Source organism: Anolis sagrei, chromosome 10, assembly GCF_037176765.1.
Source record: "Anolis sagrei isolate rAnoSag1 chromosome 10, rAnoSag1.mat, whole genome shotgun sequence".
NCBI classification, from domain to species: Eukaryota; Metazoa; Chordata; class Lepidosauria; order Squamata; family Dactyloidae; genus Anolis; species Anolis sagrei.
In genome coordinates this window covers 6097872-6118759 of record NC_090030.1, presented here as the reverse complement: position 1 = coordinate 6118759, position 20888 = coordinate 6097872, and positions in this window count along the sequence as shown.

Genomic DNA, 20888 nt, shown 5'->3' with positions numbered 1-20888 from the left:
GGAAAAAAAAAGCAGGTCAAGATTTACCCGGACGGCACAAACCTAGTAAAGAACCTTTCCTTTTCGAACAATATGGGAATACGTTTATTTATTTATTTATTTATTTATTCCCTATATTTCTATCCCACTTTTCCCACCCTGAGGGAGACTCAGAGAGGTTTACAAAAAAGGGAAAAAATCAATGCTGGATTATTATACAAACAAACAAAACACATATTAAGTAATAAAACCAAAACATCTAAAAACAATTACCAAAATACAAATTAAAACATAATGTCTAGTCTCAATTCATTATTCCTCATGCTGCATTTAATTCGAGTTCCATATTCCATATTCCATAATTGGACTACACCCCAAATGCTTGTTCCCAGAGCCAAGTGGATGAACCTCACAGATGTTTGAAAAATGTGCACGTCTATTACAATAGATTCTCAGTTGACCAAAACTCAAGCAAACAGATCGCTCAAGCAAACAACAAATATGAATAAATAGTACTTTAAATAAAAACAAAAATAATAGCAATGTTTATTTTTTTGGTGTAGTGCCATTAAACCAAGAGTTCAAATGCTGTGTAGGCTGATAAATTGGCATCATCGGGACAGTTTTATTGTACATTAACACAGTTTGTATATATTACATGCAGTTTTAATGTACTTCAATGCATATCTTTCTGTTTTTGCTTTGTATATTGGTTTGCAGACCATGGTAATAAACTTCATGGGACTTGACTTCAGTGCTACATTTACCCAAAATCTTTGCAACCCAAAAGTGTGTTTGAAGCTATGTCAGAACAACAACAATGAATGTTCAACTTAGCATTAAATGAAGCAGATTGTTTTGGATTTCTCTGTGATCATTTCCTTCCTCTTTGCTTTAGGAACATCCTTGTGCAAAGTGAGAGGAGGAGAAATGAACTGATTTGTTCCCATTAAGCAAAACTCATTTGTCAAATGTGTGGTGTGTCCCTTCTGAAGATTTCACCAGCTTCTCGGAAATAAAAAGGAATGGGTCCAGAAGAGACGCTTTGACAACAGAAATAATGTTTTTTTTTTATTATAGCCTCTGAAGTATTCTTTAAATGAAACTTTCCACTGTTGTTGAGCCAAAAGTAGGCCCTTTAAAGTGAAACACACACAGGAGTTTGATGCTACATGTTTTCAACAATTTTGTTCCATCCCATGAATGTCTAGAGCATCCTAATTCGATGCAATAAAATACTTTCACACCCACTAAATAGGATTAATCTTGCCTTTTCTTTTTCAATTGGACTTGGATCAAATTCTCTTCAGGGCTAAAATACATTGTTTAATTTTTGTGTTTGTTTTTATCCGAACATACAGAAATTGGAAAACTGTTGGTGGCTTATGCATGATTAACCCCAAGGGGACTTGCCTATATATATCTTTGGTTGGCTCTTCACATGCCAACCAAAGCCTTTTCTCAGGCAACTGCTAAGCACAGGGTAAGGGTGAGTGGAATGGAAGGGGTGTCTCTCAATGAAGTCCTCCAGAGAAAATAAAGAGGAGACAGATAAAGCAATTGTTCTTCTAGAATATTATAGTGGAGAGATGGTGGTCCAAACTTCTTTCCCTTTACACAGCTGTTTAAAGGGACACCGTCAACAACATTGTCCTAGGAACTTGGTGAGAAGAAGGTAGGGATCAGCATCCCAAAGCATTAAGAACTGCACCCAGGTTGCAGAATCCTGCCCTGGATAGATAAATAGATGGTGATAGTCAGATAGACATGTAGACACATAGTCAGATAGCAACCTGACAGCTCTTGGGATGTTCTGTGTTATAAAGGGAAAGGAGAGGGGATTTTGTTGCATTAGGGCCCTGGAATCTCTTTTCACCACAAACCACACACTGTCCAGATAATCCAATGCAAGAAATTATTAAAGCAAAGCATAATAAAAGCTGGATATATGAAAAGCAAGCAAATATTAAAAAAGGGAATCCAAGTTCAAAGAGTTATGTCCATAAAAGCCAAAAGTCCAACAATCCCTTTAGAGAAAGTCTCTAAAACACTGTTTCTCATGACCCCTTAATACAGTTTCTCATGTTGTGGTGACCCCCCCCCCCCCCACCTTCTCCTGGCATGTCATTTCTACGTGACGGGATAGCTGCTCCAAGACCGTAATGGAGGACAGGTAAATTTATTTTACTTTTCAAAAGGGTCTGGGGGCTTCAGGGGAGGGGGTTAGGGCCTCCAAATGTTCTCGAGGGCCAGTCCCATGAACAGGCCCCCAAGAAGATCCACATTTTTAAAATACTTGCTTGTATATATCTTTGGTTGGCTCTTCACATGCCAACCAAAGCCTCTTTTCAGGCAACTGCTAAGCACAGGGTAAGGGTGAGTGCAATGGAAGCGGTGTCTCTCAATGAAGTTCTCCAGAGAAAATAAAAAGGAGACAGAAAAAGCAATTGTTCTTCTAGAATATTATAGTGGAGAGATAGTGGTCCAAACTTCTTTCTCTTTACACAACTGTTTAAAGGCCACAACATCGTCCTAGGAACTTGGTGAGAAAAAGGTAGGGATCAGCATCCCAAAGCATTAAGAACTGCACCCAGGTTGCAGAATCCTGTCCTGGATAAATAAATAGATGGTAATAGTCAGATAGACATATAGACACATAGACAGATAGATAGTTCACTCATGCAAAGGCAACCTGGCAGCTCTGGGGATGTTCTGTGTTATAATGGGAAAGGAAGGGGGATTTTGTTGCATTAGGGCCCTGAAGTCTCTTTTCACCACAAACCACACACTGTCCAGATAATCCAATGTAACAATTTATTAAAACAGAGTATAATAAAATCTGGATATATGAAAAGAAAGCAAATATTTAAAAAGGGAATCCAAGTTCAAAGGGTTATGTCCTTAAAAGCCAAAAGTCCAACAATCCCTTTAGAGAAAGTGTCTAAAACAATGATTCTCAACCTTCATAATGCCGCGACCCCTTAATACAGTTTCTCATGTTGTGGTGACCCCCCCCCCCCTTCTCCTGACATTTCATTTCTATGTGCTGGGAGAGCTGCTCCAAGACTGTAATGGAGGACAGGTAAATTTATTTTACTTTTCAAAGGGGTCTGGGGGCTTCAGGGAAGGGGGGTAGGGCCTCCAAATGTTCTCGAACGCCAGTCCCGTGAAAGCATCTGGACACACACCCCAGAAAGCATGTGTGTGAACAGGCCCCCAAGAAGATCTGCATTTTTAAAATGCATATTCTCCTGGGGTAAAGGCCTGTCTGGAACTGCCCCTTGACATTTGGAAGGTATAGTTGCTGGGATTTATAATTCACCTATAATTTCCCATCTGTTTCCAAAATGGAAGAGAAGGACAGGCAGAGAGATCTTCAGCTTTCTCTGCCAAAGGCGTTCCTAAGACCATCACAAATAGGTGTTTTGAAATGGTCTTTGGCGACCCCTCTGAAACCCTCTTGCGATCCCCCAGGAGTCCTGACCCCCAGGTTGAAAAACACTGTTCTAAAACAATTCCACTGAGATATGCAAAGACAAGGTACATAAATCCAAGGCAAGAAAAACTATGACTCAAAAGACCAGAACACAGGAACAGCTTGAAAACTTGGTTACATGAATTCCAAGGAACATGGCACTGAGAGCTCTGCACCTGAATGCAGCATTGCTCTCACAATGATTATACCAACATGAACCACTTTTAAAAAGCCAAAATCTCTCCCATAAAGTCATTTCTTTTGCACCTGCTTTCCTTATCTCTAAATCGCTTGGAGAAGCAAGTCCTTGATTGCAGGCCCTGTTGTCTCAACTCCAATCTCTTTGACCTTGACAAACATTCGTCTACCTCATTTCCCTCAGTCTGCACCTCTGGCAGGTTCCCATGGGAACAAATCTCACCTTCACTGTTCTCTTGGGTACTGCCAGGAGATTCCAAAACATTTCTCTCTGTGCCCTTTTAATCTCTCCCAGCCTCTCCTTCTGTGTCCAATTCTGGGCACCAAAATTCAAGAGAGATATTGACAAGCTGGAATGTGTCCAGAGGAGGGCGACTAAAATGATCAAGGGTCTGGAGAACAAGCCCTATGAGGAGTGGCCTAAGGAGCTGGGCATGTTTAGCCTGAAGAAGAGAAGGCTGAGAGGAGATATGATAGCCATGTATAAATATGTGAGAGGAAGCCACAGGGAGGAGGGAGCAAGCTTGTTTTCTGCTTCCTTGGAGACTAGGACACGGAACAATGGCTTCAAACTACAAGAGAGGAGATTCCATCTGAACACGAGGAAGAACTTCCTGACTGTGAGAGCCGTTCAGCAGTGGAACTCTCTGCCCCGGAGTGTGGTGGAGGCTCCTTCTTTGGAAGCTTTTAAACAGAGGCTGGATGGCCATCTGTCAGGGGTGATTTGAATGCAATATTCCTGCTTCTTGGCAGAATGGGGTTGGACTGGATGGCCCATGAGGTCTCTTCCAACTCTTTGATTCTATAATTCTATGATTCTATGATTCCTCATCTTCTGACCAGAGAAGATTCAATCTTGTGAATCTGACCAGGCTACAAGAGATTTGACGTCATCATAAACTTATTGCAAACCAATCTTGACATTGCATTGAAACAATAGCTTTATGTAAATGGCCAAATCATTTTTAGAGCTATTCAACCAGCCTTCCAAAGTGATTTCTGATATGTGGTCATCTGAAGTCACTTCTGCAGTAATTTTAGAGTCAATGACATATATTGTGAGTGTTCTGTGAGTCTTCCTTCTATCCATAGCTGTCTAGTTGCAATCTGTTCCCATTGCTACTTCTAAGTAGGCATACAATGAAGTCTGGCTCCAAAGTCAAAGCTTTCTCCAATCACTTAGTTTTTCATTTTTTTTTTAATGTCAAGGAACTGCACAGTTCCATGGCTGCAATAAACCGCAGATATGAATTTTCTCTCTTAATTAAACATTTTCTTTTGTAGCAAGGCAAAAGCATTTTGCATAACTTCCCACTCATGCATGGTCTTGCATTGCTCAAGCAGGTTTCAAAGTCAAAACTATGCCCCCCTTGCAAAATAAACACAGTAGGAATAGCCCCTTAATTGCAAAGTGCCCATTTATTTCTTTAATTAATATTTTAAGTGCTCATGTGTATGGTGCATGGCAAACTGTTTCAGAACAAACCTCACCCTGAAGAAGATTTGGTTTAGGATTATTATAGGCTGGAAATTACTTAAAGGTACATTACAATAAAGTCTACAACTGTTCCAAAAGGAAAATCCACAAGCCAAGTACAAGCCTGTCTCTTTTCTTGTATAATACTCCAGTGTCATGTAATCTATATACATAAAAATGTAATGTTCGTTTGTGGGATTTACATAACTCAAAAAGCACTGGACGAATTGACACCAAATTTGGACACAAGACACCTAACAACCCAATGTATGTCCTTCACTCAAAAAAATTGATTTTGTCATTTGGGAGTTGTAGTTGCTGGGATTTATAGTTCACCTACAATCAAAGAACATTCTGAACCCCACCAACGATGGAATTGAACCAAACTTGGCACACGGTTCTCCCATGACCAACAGAAAATACTGGAAGGGTTTGGTGGACAGTGTCCTTTGGTTTTGGAGTTGTAGTTCACCTACATCCAAAGATGACTGTGGACTCAAACAATTATGGATCTGGACCAAAATCTACACGAATACTCAATATGCTTAAATGTGAACACTGGTAGAGTTTGGGGAAAATAGAATCTTGACATTTGGGAGTTGTAGTTTCTGGGATTTATAGTTCACCTACAATCAGAGAGCATTCCGAACCCGACCAATGATGGAATTGGGCCAAACATCCCACACAGAACTCCCACAACCAACAGGAAATACTGTGTTTTCTGGTGGTCTTGGGTGACCCTTCTGACACGCCCCTGGTGACCCCTCCCCTGGGGTCTTGACTTTCCAGGTTCAGAAAGGGACCCCTAAAGAAGGACAATGATATGTTGCATGTTCCAGAGTAGGCAAACCAGACAATCTCCACATCAACACTGCCAAAGAAACAGCAAGAAATACTGTTTACCCACAAGCATAAAGACATTACATATATTAGAAACCAACACTTTCGCATTATTTTAATTTCCAGATCATCAGACTGGGCCACAGCAGTGCCTGGCAGGGCACTGGACGAATTGACACCAAATTTGGACACAATACACCTATCAGGCCAACGAGTGACCATCACTTATAAAAACACTGAGAAACACAGCAGAAGGGACTTTAAAGCCAAAACGCAAAAATAAATTACAACACATGCGCAAAACCACATATATACACATAAACACACATATGTATCCGAACGTATCTCTGCCTATCAGCCCGCCAGGACCCTAAGATCTTCTGGGGAGGCCCTGCTCTCTATCCCGCCTGCTTCACAGGTGTGGCTGGTGGGGACGAGAGACAGGGCCTTTTCTGTGGTGGCCCCCCGGCTGTGGAACGCCCTTCCCATGGAGGTAAGATCAGCCCCCTCGCTAATGGTGTTCCGAAGAAGATTAAAAATTTGGATGTTTGAACGGGCATTCGGTTAAACAGTGCAATGAATGTGATGATTACAGGAATGGAAAATTGGACGATGAATTGGATCACGACTCTAGTTATGAGATGCATTGTGTTGTCTATTGTTGTGTCAATATTGTATACTATGCTTTTATGGTTTTAAATTGTATATCGTTGATTGATTCTTATCCTTGTTGTAAACCGCGTTGAGTCGCCTGTTGGACTGAGAAACTGCAGTATACAAGTAAAGTAAGTAAGTAAATAAATAAATATGTACACATATACACAAATATATACACACACATATACATATATATACACACACAAAACACATATACACAGAAAAGAGGAAGGAAGGAAGGAAGGAAGGAAGGAAGGAAGGAAGGAAGGAAGAAGAGAAAGAGGGAAAGGAGAGAAGGAAGGAAAGAAGGAAAGGTAGAAAAGGAAGGAAGGAGAGAAGGAATGAAAACGAGAAAGAGGGAGGAAGGGAAGGAAGGAAAGAGACAACAAAGGATGGAACCAAAGACCAAAGGAAGGGAGGAAAGAAACAGGTAGAGAAGGAAGAAAGAAGAAGGGAAAGAAAAAGAGGGAAGGAGGGAGAGAGGGGAGGAGAGAAAGAAAGGAGAGAAAGAGGGAGGGAAGGTTGGCCACAGCAACGTGTGTACAGTTAGCAGATATATAATTTATCTTAATTTTGTATACAGATCATCAGTTCGGGACATCACGTCCTGCAGGATCCATTGTGTATGTATACCTGTGTGCAGAATAAACTGCTAAAGCTGTAGAGGAAAGCTCCCAACAGCCATCACACAAAAGACAGATTTCCATCATTGCTGGGCTGACAGAGAGTCATCCTATATCTTCAGGAAGCAGGGAATGATTCAGAACGTGTTATCAGCTCTGAGGCTGTTTGAATGACCTGCCACTGAAATGAACATCTCTCCGTCAGCAGAAAGGGACAAATGTTAGACAAGGCAAAGCAGCGTATATCAAACTGTGACAGAATGCCATGGACATCATAATGAATGTGTAGTTGGCAACATAGAGAAAGAAGGGATACAGACAGGAAATTCATGGTGCACATTTTATATGCTCATTTCCACCCCTCTCCCTTTCCACATTCTTCATCCTGATGGCTCAGACAGTTAAAGCACAATAGCAAGCGTGTCCAACTCACTTGAATCTCCTCTATTTCATGCTTGTTTGTAAACAATAATTAATTTTCCTTTTTTCCCCCTAAACAGACAAATCACAAATGTGAATATGAATAAAAAATAGTCATACATATTTATTTATTTATTTGGTAGTTTTGTATACCGGTCTTCTCACCTCCATTCAAGGTGGTTTCCAACATCAATATTGCAGACCGTCATTAAAACATCATATTTCTAAATCACACTAAAAACATTAAAACATTGAAACAATTAAAATGGCAAAAATACCATCATATGATTACAGTGGTCAGTCGTCATCAAAGTCATTATTCGTCGTCATCCATCCATATCACAGGATCATGGCTCATTCATTGAATGCCAATCCCCAAAGCCAGGTTTTCACCTGTTTCCTGAATGTTAAGATCGAAGGGGCAGTTCTGATCTCCAGTGGAAGGGAGTTCCAGAGTCGAGGGGCCACCACCGAGAAGGCCCTGTCTTTCGTCCCCACCAGCCGTGCCTGTGAGGCCGGTGGGATCGAGAGCAGGGCCCCTCCAGACGATCTTAGTAATCTTGATGGCTCATAGGGGATGTAGATAGTGACAAAAAAAGTGTTCAACCTCTACTAAAGCTGTTGGATTGCAACTTCCATGGTGTTCAGCATTGGATATGTTTGTTTTCTATTATTTATTGTATTGTCGAAGGCTTTCATGGCCGGAATCACTGGGTTGTTGTACGTTTTTTGGACTATATGGCCATGGTCTAGAGGCATTCTCTCCTGACATTTCGCCTGCATCTATGGCAAGCATCCTCAGAGGTAGTGAGGTCTGTTGCAACTAGGAAAAAGGGTTTATCTGTGGAATGACCAGGGTGGGACAAAGGACTCTTGTCTGCTGGAGCTAGATGTGAATGTTTCAACTGACCACCTTGATTAGCATATATTTATTATTAGCTATTATTTATTTCTTGAATTTTATCTCGTCCTTTTCAACCCCTGAAGGGGGACTCAGGACAGCTTACAATGGGCCCCGTTATGAAGCCATTACATAACAATTACAGTAATTAAAACCACAATTAAACATAAAGGCATAATTAACAATACAAAAGCCATCATTAAAACAATAAAGCAGTCTCATCAGCCATATCAAAGTTCCAGTCACATCCCTTTAAAGTGCTGTTTGCATCTATTGTCCAAAAGCCTGGTCCCAAAACCATGGCTTTAATTAGGATTTCTGGACTGGAAATCAAAATATGGAAGGCTGCATGATTCCTGCCCTTTATGAAAATGTGTGGACTAATGAAAGGTAAGGATCCCCCAATGGCACAGTGGGTTAAACTGCTGAGTTGCTGAGCGTTTTGACTGAAAGGTCACAGGTTCGAATCTGGGGAGTGCCGTGAGCTTCCACTGTCAGCCCCACCTTCTGCCAACCTAGCAGTTTGAAAAATGCAGATGTGAGTAGATCAATAGGTACCACTCCGGTGAAAAGGTAACAGCAGTCATGCCGGCCACATGACTTTGGAGGTGTCTACAGACAACACTGGCTCTTTGGCTTAGAAATAGAGATAAGTACCAACCTCCAGAGTCAGACACGACTTATTTAGTGTCAGGGGAAAAGCTTTGCCTTTACCTTTTAATGAAAGGTAAACAATATCCAAAGAATATCTAGTGGATACTAGGCTTGGGCTTGAATCAGTCTGAACAAAAATTATTTGTAATCTTTGGTAGTCTGTTTCATATAATCTCCGAAAACAGAACTGGGAGAAGGGAGCCAACCAGCCCAGCAAAATGGATTAAGAGAGCCAGATCGACTACTGGAGAGGATAGAGTTACATCTGCAACATTCCTGGAGAAGATGGGATTATTGTGGCGTCTTTTTCTCCTTCCCCAACAGCAGCCGCGTCCATCCATTTCTCTTTGGAAAGTCTCCTAGCCTTGTCCTCCAGAGAGGGTCCTGCTGGGAACTCGCTTTCCCAGCAGCACTTGCATGGAGAGAGCATTGAAAAGTCTCTGAGTTCCTCTTGGAGCATGATGGGAGTTGAAGTTTCTCTCTGTGTGTGTTTCTCAGCCAATAAAAAGCCTTGTGGTGTCCATGCTCTGACTGGTTGAGAATGCACACAAGAAGCGACTACAATTCCCAGGACCCTCTCTCTTTTTGGTTTGTCTTATTTTTTAAAAAAAGTTATTGTTAAAACTTAAAATAATTCTTAAAAAATCAGTAGATTGGTTAATTGTTTTGAAACATGGCAGGCCTGCAGTTCTAAATGGGTTCTAAATGGGTCTATCATGAAGATAGACCCTAAAATTACTAAGGATCAAACCTTTAAGGTTTCCCATTGTAGCCAATGGGCTGAATATTTGCTGATTGAAAACTGCAACGCTCCCCTGATTCGAGTAACTTCCCGGTTACAGAATTAGGGGTCAGCCAACAATGGACCCCAAAATGGTATGCCTTTTGGCCGAATGGCACAACCCTAGAGGATACTTCCAGCCTCTATCCAGAGTCTCAGACCTGTGATAAATAAACATTTGTGAATATTTTAAATATTCTAATGCAGATTTGATTGAAGTGACTCCTTGACACTAGGAGATTTTCCTTGAATTGCAGCAATTCTTGAATCTAATTGTTGCTCCAGGTTACTCAAGGAATGTTAAATATAACAACTGAATGGCATCAAGTAATGATTCACTTTAATCAGATTAATTATTCATCTCCCTATTACTGAGAACCAATATGCTGTATAAGAAAGGTTGGCAACCTCTAGCCAACTGGTTGTTTCTGTACTACAACCATCAGGATTACTTTCCACTGGGAATGCTGGATTTTTTAATAATTAAAAAAATTAAAAATTGAATTCAACAGTCCAAAGAAGAGGCAAAGCAAATAAATGCAATAAGATTTACAAAACTAATGCTCATATTTCTCATATGATATCTTACCACTAGACCATGCCTTCTTAAACATTGGGGGCCAAGCCATCATGAATCCGTAAACAACGTGTTATAGATTATACTTCATGTCTCCTTTTCCCCCCTCGTTTAAGATTTATTTATTTATTTAAGTATTTATTATATATAAGACATTTACATATTGCCTTTGAGCACCTCCTCCATAAGTGCCCTCAAGGTGGTTTATAACAATAACACAAAATACAAGAAAAAAATGAAACCGTAGAAACAAACAAAGGATGGCACAATTAACAGACAAACAAAACCCACTGAAAATCTGGCAGGATTTATATTGTCTTCACTGCCCACATATGACGAAAAAAAAACATTGAAAAGTATCTGGAGAGGCCCTGCTCTTCCTTTTCCCTTCCATTTTCCCAATCATCATTGTCTTCTCCAAGCTTTCGCTCAGCCTTCCTTTTGATCCAGCTCTCACATCCGTAGGTGACAGGCATGTAGCCAGGGGGGGAAGGGGGGGGGGGTTGAGGGGCTTCAGCCCCCCCCCCCCCCCGAAATTCTCACGGTGGTTCGCGAAAAGGCCTTACTGGTGCATTATTTCAACTGTTATGTTTATTCATATCATGATCTGATCACCATAATCAATATATCCCATATGCATGGGGGTATTGGGGTAATGATACAAAAGGTTTGCTAGACTAGACCCTCTTTCACTCAGACTCACCCCCCCCGAAACTCAGCCCCCCCCGAAAAAAATTTAGCCCCCCCCCCCCCCAAACGAAATCCTGGCTACGGGCCTGGTAGGTGACTATGGGGAATACCATTGCTTTTCCTATGCGGATCTTCGTTGCCAGTGTGATGTCTCTACTCTTCACTATTTTATCGAGATTGGTCAAGAAGTAAGTGTCTTCTGATTTCCATTTAAGAAAGGCAAAATCTGTCTTGAAAAGAGATCACTTTGAATAAATTTCAGAAAAAAAGACAGAAGCCATAGAACAATTGTGGATCCTTAATACATCCATTCCTTTTCTCTTTTTTGACGGGCAAAGATAAAGCAATTCAGAACACAAACATTTTGTACAAATTTCCAATGAAGAGAAATTCTCATTCTGAAATATAAAAGACATATTTTGTTCCTCTATTAAGTAGCACATGAGAGGAAAGCCTGTTGAAATCAATGGGACTTGCTTCACAGCAAATATGGAAAGAGCTGTTCTGCCACTCGTTCTTTAATTTCATTGTCTATATTTAGAGCAAAGCACTATTTTCATGACATCTTATACAATGAAAAGAATCAAACTATCTTGCCTTCTGTTTTGCATTTGATAATCCTATTTATATGGCACAAGAACAGATTTTTCAATCAATCACTGATTGTAATTCTTCTGAAAATCCCAACGTAATTCCCCACCCCACTTGAAAAGTCAATATTAACAGATGTTGTTGGATTATGTCTGAACGCCTTCCAAAAACATGCTTGTGTCAAATGTTTCCATCTATGATTTCATAAAGTTTCAGATGCATCGAATCAATATCAGCAGCTGTTCTCGACTCTCTTCCTTATTTAATTTCCCCCCTTCTTAAGGCATTACAGAAATGCTTCCTCCAGCATAATTCTGAAAGAAAATTGAAATCACTAAGTGTATGACAGCTATCACTGTTGCCACAGTGCACACGCCTGTCAACTTCTTGCGCTATACATTGTCTTCATCTAATATCATTGGAGACCAATAATTAAGCAGAAAAGAGAGTTTTAATTAGTTCATGATGAATGCTTGTCTCAATCAATGTAGTACAAGCCATATGTGCAAGAGATGTCTATATTAGTGCTGGATTAGCATTTCAGGATATGCAGTGACAACATCAATGAGACAAGTGGATATTGTCAAGTTAATGAGAGGGAAACACAAAGTAAAGGAGAGAAGGAACTCGGTTTCGCCGGGAGGAAATCTATGCCCTTTAGATTGTGCCCTTTCGTTACATTTCCCAGGGCAGTTTGCAAGAAGAATTAGGAGCCAGAAATCATAAAAATAGCATAAAACTGCCATTAAACTGTACTTAACAAAGGACTGGAAAAAAGCAAAAGGGTCCTTGGAGTCAAAGGGACAGCATTCAACTAGTTGGATACCAAAATAAAGGCTATTTTCTTGGTAGCACCCATTTCTTCTGAAATAAGGATTTATTTGCAACATTTCTACCCTGCCTTTCTCACCCTGGAGGGGATTCAAGGTAGCTTTACACAAAGGCAACAATTCGATGTCTTAAAACACAATGTACACTTAAATCTAATGTAATGTTAGTTTGTGGGATTAAAATAACTCAAAAATTGATTTTGTCATTTGGGAGTTGCAGTTGCTGGGATTGATAGTTCACCTGCAATCAAAGAGCATTCTGAACTCAACCAATGATGGAATTGAACCAAACGTGGCACACAGGACTCCCATGAACAACAGAAAACACTAGAAGGGTTTGGTGGGCATTGACCTTGAGTTTTGGAGTTGCAGTTCACCTACATCCACAGAGCACTGTGGACTGAAACAATGATGGATCTGGACCAAACTTGGTACAAATACTCATTATGCCCTAATGATGGAGTTTGGGGAAAACAGACCTTGACATTTGGGAGTTGTGGATTTATAACTGACCTACAATCAAACAGCATTCTGAACTCCACCAGCAATGGAACTGAACCAAACTTGGCACACAGAACTCTCAAGACTAAGAGAAAACACTGGAAGGGTTTGGTAGATGTTTATCACCCACTGCACCACCAAGGGCTCCAAACATCAAATTGCATTATGATTTTACAAATTAAACACTAAAGCATCATGTTTTACAGTAAGTTGTCAGCAAAGACAGTTCATTACACAGTAACATTATGTAATAATCACTGCATTTACTAATTTAGTACCAAAACATTCCAATGTATTGAGACAGATGTGGACCCGGGTGGGAGGCAGACTGTGTTGGATAATACAGAATGTTGGATAATCGAAGGTTGGATAAGTGAGACTCTACTGTACATTAAAACAATTTTAAAAATTGAAAAACAATACATTCAAAGTATTGTTGAAGGCTATCATGGGTGGAATCACTGGGATATTGTAGGTGTTTTGGGCTGTATGGCCATGTTCTAGAAGCATCCTCTCCTGAAGTTTCACCTGCATCTATGTCAAGCATCCTCAGAGGTTGTGAGGTCCTCACAACCTCACAACCTCTGAGGATGCCCACCATAGATGGAGGTTAAATGTCAGGAGAAAATGCTTCTAGAACATGGCCATACAGCTTGAAAAACCTATCATAACCAATATATTCAGTTAAACATGTAATCCACGAGCATAATCCCGGCCGTTCCAATGGTCATTGCACATTGTTCCAAGTCTATCCATTGCACAAGTTATCTAAAGGCTTGGCCACAAAGCCATGTTTTCACTCTCTTGTGGAAGGCCAGGAGGGAGGCAGTTGATCTAATATGCCTGGGGAGGGAATCCCACAGCTGAGGGGCCACCACTGAGAAGGCTCTGTGTTTCATGTCCACCAATTGCGCCTGCAAGGGAGGCGATTGGTGGACAGATGATCTTAAGCTCCAACATGGTTCATGGGGAGAGATCCATTTCGACAGATAAGCTGAACCGGAACCATTTAGGACTTTATAGGCTAAAGCCAGCACTTTGAATTGCACTCGGTAGCATATGTATAAGTGAATGAATCTGTGTCTATCTAAGCTGTGTTGCTTTGTAAGATTTCATCAATTTTTTGAATTTGTAAAAATAATTCCATATTCTCTTTTCACACAAATCTGCAATGTTTCCATATCATCAAACTATGTATGCTTTTAAATATGTAACCCAATACGCATTTTCTTTCAAGCTAATATTTAAAGATCTATTTTGAGATCATGGTCACAGCATTTTGGGAAGTGTGAAATCTGGTAAATAGCAAAGATCCCAGCTGCACATTTCTTTCTGAGGTTCAGACAGAGTTAATTAATTCAATTCATATGTGCATTTTCAAGATTTCCAGCATGCTGAGGTGCCGCTCTCCTTGGGATTGAACCCTTTATTTTTGCATGGGGATCTGAGAAAATTCAAGCTGTTAATTAAAACTTTCCTGGTAGCGCGGAACTACAGCTAGGTTTCAGCTGGTTTGATACAAGAACAAAATACACACCAGAGAAGTCAGCCATAGCAGATGAACCAACCTGAACATAGCATATTATTTGAGAACACAGAAATGCTGGACCACTCTCACAACTACCATGTCAGGCTACACAGAAAAGCCATTGAAATCCACAAGCATGGAGACAATTTCATCAGAAAGGAAGAAACCATGAAAATCTTGCTACCAGTACTAAAAAAAACCTCTTAAAAATTAGGCCTCAGTGTTAGTTTGCCTCAGTGTGAGAGAGGTGTCAGTCTGAGAGAGGCCTCAGTGTGAGCAAGGCCTCAGTATGAGAAGGCCTGGCGTGAGAAGCTTTGGTGAGAGGAAGCCCCAGGTTGAAGGTTAAATACAAACAAAACTCAAACACAGGGGAACTCCAAACAAGAAACAATCAGGAACAGCTAATCACATTTCAACAAAGGAATTTCCCAGGCAGTAACAAGGCACACCTAAAAACTGTCAGTACTAAAAAAACTCTAAAAAATTAGGCCTCAGCGTTAGTTTGCCTCAGTGTGGGAGAAGTGTCAGTCTGAGAGAGGCCTCAGTGTGAGAAAGGCCTCAGTATGAGAAGGCCTGGCGTGAGAAGCTTTGGTGAGAGGAAACCCCAGGTTGAAGGATAAATAAAAACAGAACTCAAACACAGGGGAACTCCAGATAAGAAACAAACAGGAACAGCTAATCACATTTCAACAAAGGAATTTTCCAGGCAGTAACAAGGCACACCTAAAAACTGTCAGAATATCAAATGCTAATCAAGATAGCCGATTGAAACATTCATACCTAGCTCCAACATACAAGAGCTCTTTCTCCCACCCTGGACATTCCACAGATATATAAACCCCATTTTCCTAGTTTCCAATAGACCTCACAACCTCTGAGGATGTCTGTCATAGATGCAGGTGAAACGTCAGGAGAGAATGCTTCTGGAACATGGCCAGACAGCCAAAAAAAACCCAAAAAAAAAAAACAAAACCTACAACAACCCAAAATACACACTATGTTGTGAAGGGTGATAGATTCCATTTCAGACACAAAGCCAATGGCAATATATATATAGTTATATGAATTCATGGAACTACTTGATGACGCAATTGAATAATGATTTGACATGGAGACGCTCACGATTATGTTTTAAGGCTTTGTACGGTATATATATATATATATATATAGAGAGAGAGAGAGAGAGAGAGAGTATGATAATGTTTTGAACAGTATTTTATGATTGTTTTATTCATTATAATTGTCGAGGCATCAAATTGTTGCCAATTGTGAACCTCTGGGCTGAGAGGGGCAGTACATAAATATTATTATTATTATTATTATTATCATTATTTGTACCCCGCTAGCATCTCCCGAAGGACTCGATGCGGCTTACAAAGGCCAAGGCCTCAAAACACAACATAACAATACAAAACCTAAAGCAAATTAAAAACAATTAAAGCAATATTAAACAACAAGCAATAAACAATACAACAAGACACTATAAAACTGGGCTGGGCCAGAGTAATGGGTACAGGATTAAAAGTGCTGATGTGACAGGTGATATGTAAGGATTATAGGGTAAGTGCAGTGTGCGGTGTGCAGCAATCTCAGTTCTAATAAAGTGCTTCTGGGACTTGGTATTGGAGATTCCTATTCTGGAAAGGCACATCGGAACAGCCAGGTCTTCAAGTTCTTTCTAAAGACTGCCAATGTAGGGGCCTGTCTAAGATCTTTGGGGAGGGTATTCCAGAGTCGGGGGGCCACCACAGAAAAGGCCCTGTCTCGCATCCCCACCAAATGTGTCTGCGACGCAGGCGGAATCACGAGCAGGGCCTCTCCGGATGAACGAAGTGAGCGCGTGGGTTCATAAACGGAGATGCGGTCATGCAGGTAGGATAGTCCCAAACCATTTAGGGCTTTGTAGGTAAGCACCTGCACCTTAAATTGGGCTTGGAAAATAAACGGCAGCCTGTGGAGCTCCTTCAATAGGAGGGTTGACCTCTCTCTGTAAGGAGCCCCAGTCAACATCCTGGCCGCTGCCTGTTGGACCAGTTGGAATTTCCGAGCCGTTTTCAAGGGCAGCCCCACGTAGAGCGCATTACAGTAGTCCAATCTAGAGGTGACCAAGGCATGGACCACCCCGGCCAGATCAGCCTTCGCGAGGTAGGGTCGCAGTTGGCGCATGAGTCTCAATTATGCAAAAGCCCTCCCGGACACCGCCGACGCCTGAGCCTCAAGCGTGAGCGATGAATCCAAGAGGACTCCCAAACTGCAGACCTGCGGCTTCAGGGGGAGTGTAACCCCGTCCAGCACAGGTTGCCACCCTATACCCCGATCCGGTTTTGCGATCGACCAGGAGGACCTCTGTCTTGTCGGGAGTGATCTTCAGCTTGTTCTTCCTCATCCAGATAGACACAGTAATAAATAAACAAACAAACAAACAAACAAACAAACAAAGAAACAAAACAATGGCTTGTATATAAAACATTATATTCTAACCTGTAGATTAGATTTAGTATCAAGAACACATCTATTGCTCGTGCTGCCATAAGTGGCCCTAAGACATTTTCATTTTTGAAGATTTTTTAGGTTTGTGCAAAAATTCAGAACTTATTGATTTCTCTTACAACTATACATTAAAGCTGTTTGCAACATGCGAGTTTAAAGTTCAGACAAATAGCCGTGCTCCGAAGAATATAAAAGTTTTCAAATGCTTCCACCGTGAAATCCTACAACAGGGATAGAAGAGTAATGCAAGGGAAATGCTTTAAAGTGCCAGGTTGATGACTAGTAATTATGGAGCACATATAGGTTAAGATATGAAATCCAGAGTCTTTATAGTGCTAAATGATTAGATCTGTTAGCAGAATGGATTTCTGTTCCGCAGTGTGTTCCCCACCCTGTATATCTTAATCTGCCTGTAAGCATATGTGTAAAATAAGCCTCGTCCTTCAGCGTAACAATCTGATAAACAGCAGTGATTTTCATTTGGTATTAGTAGGGAATTCAGGAATTGCTTGAGACCACTGCAGTACGATAAGGCACACAGATGGCCCAACGGTGATATGGACGCATGCCTCATTCAAGCAGGCTTTCCCAAATGGGCATCATTTCAGAATGAAGAACTAGCAAGAAGTGGGGCAGGACGGTTCAATGAAGACTGAAAGGAATGTCCAGCTAGGTTCAATGAGGCTATGGTTTTGATACAATTCATACACACATTGAGATTTTACATCACATTATTTATTTACTTACTTATAGTATTTATATTCTGCCCTTCTCACCCCACAGGGGACTCACGGTGGATTACAATGCACATATGCATGGCAAACATTCAATGCCATAGACACACAACATATATAAACAGACATCCAGAGGCTATTTAACATTCCAGCTTCATGAGGGTATTTCAACCACTGGGGGAACTGTCACTTCACCGTCCACTTGTGACACCGATGGAGAGCATCCTCATTCTTTTGCATGCTGCTGGAGATTTTTATGGCATCGTAAAATGATCGAGATTTCACATCACATTATTTATTTATTTACAGTATTTATATTCTACCCTTCTCACCCCACAGGGGACTCACGGTGGATTACAATGCACATATGCATGGCAAACATTCAATGCCATAGACACACAACATATATAGACAGACATCCAGAGGCTATTTAACATTCCAGCTTCATGAGGGTATTTCAACCACTGGGGGAACTGTCACTTCACCGTCCTCTTGTGACACCAATGGAGAGCATCCTCATTCTTTTGCATGCTGCTGGAGATTTTTATGGCATCGTAAAATGATCGAGATTTCACATCACATTATTTATTTATTTACAGTATTTATATTCTGCCCTTCTCACCCCACAGGGGACTCACGGTGGATTACAATGCACATATGCATGGCAAACATTCAATGCCATAGACACACAACATATATAAACAGACATCCAGAGGCTATTTAACATTCCAGCTTCATGCGGGTATTTCAACCACTGGGGGAGCTGTCACTTCACCGTCCACTTGTGACACCGATGGAGTGCATCCTCATTCTTTTGCATGCTGCTGGAGATTTTTATGGCATCGTAAAATGATCGAGATTTCACATCACATTATTTATTTATTTACAGTATTTACATTCCTCCCTTCTCACCCCACAGGGGACTCAGGGCGAATTACAATGTACATATACATGGCAAACATTCAATGCCATAGACACACAACATATATAGACAGACACACAAGGGCTATTTAACTTCCAGCTTCATTAGGGTATGCTTTAAATTCTTACCACTAGGGGAGCTGTCACTTCACCATCCACTTGTGACACCGATGGAGTACTTCCTCATTCTTTTGCACACTGCTGGAGATTTTTTCATGGCGTTGTAAATTAGATAAATTAGCCTCCTCGCATATAGCGGTACCCCGTGTTTGGCGGGGATGTGAGACAGGGCCTTCTTAGTGATTGCCCCACGGCTATGGAACTGCATTCCTAATGAGATCAGGTCAGCCCCTCCCTCTTGTCCTTTAGAAGGATGTTAAAAACATGGCTGTGGGACTGAGACTTTGGGATTGTGCAATGAGGCAGCAATAGGAACTCTTAGCATGCCAACCAAATTCGATATGGTTGTTGAGACAGTTTTAACTAGAGGATTTTAACGTCAAGATAAGTGATTTTAATGCTTTTGTATGTGTGTGGTCTAGTATGTTTCAGCATTGAATGTTTGCTGTTTATGTGTTGTGCTCCACCCTGAGTCCCCTTCGGGTATTTATTTATTTATCGTGTTAGGAGCAACCAGACAGTTGTATTACATTTTTAACAAAACAAACAAACAGACAGACAAAACACAAAATTTGCAAGCTTGGGAGTTGATTAAATGTCCTTTGAGCAGTATCTGGCCACTTGGAGTGCCTCTGGTGTTGCTGCAAGAAAGTCCTCCATTGTGCATCATGTGGCAGGGCTCAGGGTGCATTGCAGCAGGTGGTCAGTGGTTTGCTCTTCTCCACACTCGCATGTCGTGGATTCCACTTTGTAGCCCCCTTTCTGAAGGTTGGCTCTGCATCGCGTGGTGCCCTTCGGGGTGAGATGGGCAGAATATAAATGCTTTAAATAAATAAATAATAAACAAACAAACAAACAAATAAATAATAAATAATAAATTTCCTACTTGACAGATACAACTGTCTTTCGGGCTGCAAAGGTCAACAGCAAGCTAGACAAATGGTCAGGAGCTTACTCCGGTGTGGGCTGGTTTCGAACTCAGCACCTTTTGGTCATGTAGTGATTTTAATACAGCTGACTCCCAGCCAGCTGTGCCATGGTCCCAGTCCTATTTAAACATTATTTAAACATCCATATCCCAGTGATATCCACATTCACCTTTTTCCTCCTCTACTTAGCAGTCATGCTCTTTTCCAAGAACTTCCAAAACCAGGAGCCAACATGGCTACTAGGCCTGGGTAACAACGGAAAAAATTGTTTCTAAAATCGATTTGTATTTGGGGTTTTTTTTTGTTTCTATATTTAAAATAATTACAAAATTTTCCTTTTAAAAAGTTCGATATTTACGAAATTTCGTAAATGGTAAAAAATTAACGAATCGATTTCCGAAACAATAACGAATCGATTCATTAATGGCGGACGTGACCGCGAAATACGCTAAAAAACCTCCAAAACCTTCTGAAGCTTCCCTCTCCCTGTGTTGTTGACTGTTGGTGTGATATTATAATTTTTTTCACTAATTAAACCATAAAACTGGCCCAGACATGCGGAAATAATAACGAAACGACCTCAAAACAATAACGAAACGAATACAATATCGAAATACGAAGCATTTACAAAACGTTTTTGAAAATTCGTTTTTTTTAATAATTGCTCCAGAATGGTTCGTTATCGTTTTGTAATTGAAAAAATTAACGAATTATTAATGAATTACGAATTAACGAAACGAAACCGCCCAGCCCTATTAGCTACAGAAATTATTATCATTTTGCCTGCAGTAGGTTGGCATATGTATTATCTAGAAATCATCCACAGTCTTTTCTCCCTAGCATTTAAGATTTGCATTTAATGTTCATCAAAGTCATGGAGAATATTTGTTAATCTCTAAATCAAAATACTGTTCTTTGTCTCTTGAAAAAAACAACAACCTTTTCTGCTCGTAAAGCGTGGAAATGAGATAT